The sequence below is a fragment of the Pundamilia nyererei genome, unplaced genomic scaffold (genome assembly GCF_000239375.1).
Source record: "Pundamilia nyererei isolate P.nyererei 1_Seehausen unplaced genomic scaffold, PunNye1.0 scaffold00222, whole genome shotgun sequence".
Classification (NCBI taxonomy): Eukaryota; Metazoa; Chordata; class Actinopteri; order Cichliformes; family Cichlidae; genus Pundamilia; species Pundamilia nyererei.
The window spans coordinates 427,367-430,606 of NW_005187623.1; positions in this window are offsets into that span (position 1 = coordinate 427,367).

Sequence of the window (3,240 nt, forward strand, 5' to 3'; positions counted from 1 at the left end):
AGGAATAGTTCTAAACTAATATTGCAACATCTTAGCTCTTTTATGAAATAAAAATATGGGCAGCCAAAGTTAAAGCTGAACAGTAACACGTTAAAGTAATAAAAGTGAAAAAGGTCATGCTATTAACAATGAAGATATAATCCAACTACGGCTGATATAACTAGTTGGTTTAAGAACTGACAATAGGAGCCAAATACTAAGTGACTGACCTCTAGGGTGTGATTTGAGATGACTTATGAAACTGGACATTGTTGAATCTGCATCTGTTATCTTAATGCAGCACACTGCAAGCTGTCATTCATTTGTTTGTAGTCTGAAGGAAGGAAAGTGTACCTAAATTCAATAACAAATCACACAGCTCCTTCAGCCGCCGCCAGCATTTTGATTTTGTGGTGGCTACAAGCTCCAAGGCAAATCTAAAGTCTTTGGTTTTTGCAACTTAAGTAGAATCCAAGCCTAAGTGCAAGTCGCCATCTCTGGTAGACGGTCACCAGGATGTTATTACTGGGAGAAAAGTTCAATTTCTTAAAGAGGGAGATCCTGTGGTGGCACCCCTGAGTGTTGGAGGAGTACCTCAGGTGGTCACTGAAGATGGTCCCCAAGTACTTGTACTCCTTTATGATTTTTACTGATGAACCACAGACAGTGGTGCAGAAGGTCACCACCATCAATTTGCTCTTGATAACCAACTAGGAGTCACACCACTCAACAACTGCTGCAGAGCTGGTCCATGGTGCTGGGTGGGGCCAGACAAGAGGGACAGGAGAACTGCAAACTTGAGCAAACGTCATTGATATAAACAAAGGGTCAGAACACAGGGGAGAGCCGCTCGCAAGCAGTGATTGGTTTTTTCAGTTTAAAGGAAGCAAACAAAACTCCAGATGTGCCCCCAGGAACCAAGGAAGCAAACAAACATAATAAAGAAAGTAGAAGAGAAAAGGTGCAGAACAGAGCACCTGCCAGCCAACCAGAAGCAGTGAACCAGTACCAGTTTCATTTATAGAATGATAACACGTTGACAAGTCCTTCAAGAGTCCTTCTCTAAAGGAATTACCCAAATACTGTTGGCAGCAAGTACCAAATTTAAACTTTTACTCATCAATAATTGTCTGAATAAATAACCAAAATGTCAATGTCATTGTGGCAACAGATGACAAATCATCATCGTATCAAAGTCAGTGAATCATCCTGTTGGAAGCATGAATTTTTGCAAGAATTTCATGGAAATCTGCGTTCATTAAATCACAACCATTCATTTCGAACCAAAATTCTCTGCTGATTGCACAAGAGGGGATCAGCCAAAGTGATTAAAATATATCATCTGTGAACCATGAATTTGAGTGCTAATTCTGTGGCCCGTGTGTAACTGCCGACTAAACACTGAAATATTTCACCAGAGAAGTAAAAACAGCACCTTGTTGAACCTCTGTCATATTTAATAGCTAAATATCCATTTAAGCCATAGCTTTCAATAGACATAACAAGATTTGAAAAAAGAGTCAAATTTCTAGTAATCTGCAGTTCTGAAAATGAACAGCTCATTCTGATGGTGTTCAATAAAAGCGTGGACTGAGAATACTCACTTTACTAACTAAGACGGCTGCTTTTCATCCATTTAATTGGTTGTGCTGGGAGACTACAGCTTGATTCTTTCATGTCTTTTTTTAAGTAAGCACTTCTTTGGCTCCTGCCCTCTACCATAGTGTCTTCCTCTTCACTTTTTTCTCCACCTAATTTTGACTCTCTCCCTGCATCCCCCTTGCTCCCCCTTCTCTATCTTTGCCATTCCCTCTCTCATTCTCCCTTCTTCCTATCTCCCCTTGTCCTCTGGCCTCTGGCAGGACCTCCTTATCACCTCCTGCTGAATGAATGTGCTGCCAGCTCATTTGCGAACAATCAGTGTCGTCAGAACACAAAGGAGCACACAAAGCTCCTCTACTCTTCTGCAGAAAGTTTTTGGATGAGGCAATTACTGGAGAGGAGATTGGAGCCAGGCCAAGATGTAAAACAACAGCAAGAGAAAGAGAGAGTGGGGTGGGTTGGGGAGTGTCAACTGCATAGAGCAATGAAAGGTGAAAGGGGGTCAGAGAAGCTGAGGGAAAGAAGAGGAGGGTGAGAGTAGCACATCAGAGGAGGGAAAGGGGACAGGTGAAGCTCTGATTTCATGAATATTTTTTCCTGAACAATGGAGGGAATCAAATATTCATGGCCCTGGGAAGAGGCCCAGTGCTCAGAATCCCTTCCCTCTCTGTAATCAGCTTCCTAACAGTTTTTATTTACACAAACATACGGCTGTAATCATTGCGGCCGTTTCACATAAGTGCGAAAATCACATCAGCTCTTTGTGGCAGCTGACAACACCAGCATCATACCAGCATCAGAGTAGTGAGCTCTTTGGCACTGCCTGGTTTTCAGTGTCAAGTACTGAAAAACACACTGTACATCATTTACTCATTTGTACACAGAATAGTCAGTGTGAAGGGAAAAATGTGCACCAGATTTAAAAGAAATGGGTCAAGCTAATTTGTTCATACAATTCTTTTATTTGTCAGTGAAAAACGTTCTACAATCGTCAGGCCATCTGTTTGCAGTCAGCAGTGCTATGCACTCATTTCTTCAAGTGAGAGTAGGGAGCAGGTAGAAGAGAGCCCGGTGGATGTATGTACTGGAGAGATGAGGAATGAACGTCAGTAGAAGCAAGACAAAACACATGTGTGAGAAGGTGAAGCTGCAAGGAGTACAGATAATGAAAGGTGGACAATTTTAAATAACTGGGATCAACAATCCGACGCAACAGGTGGTACACAAGAGAGGTGAAGATCAGAGTGCAGATAGGGTGGGGATGGATGTTGGAGTGATTTGTGACAGAAAAATAGCAGCAAGAGTGTATTGGAAGTGTTGGGTCTGTGTTTCCACAAACCCCGCTAGTTTAGAGACTTATTCATCATGAAGAAAACAAGACATAACAGAACATCTTCAACTGGTTTTTCACTCGCTAACGAGGGAAGTTTTTGGTAAAGAACCAGCTCCTAACCTGTCTCATGCCCAAAATCCTTTCAAGAGCAGCTTCCCTCGCAGCTATTTATTGACAAACTGTTACAATAAACATCACAGCACAAGCACCGCCCTCTGTAAACCCCCCAATGGTTCTAAGACAAGGCACTATGTGTGTGTATGTGTAAGCACGTATATGCATGTGCAAGAATGTGTGTGTGTGTGTGTGTGTGTGTGTGTGTGTGT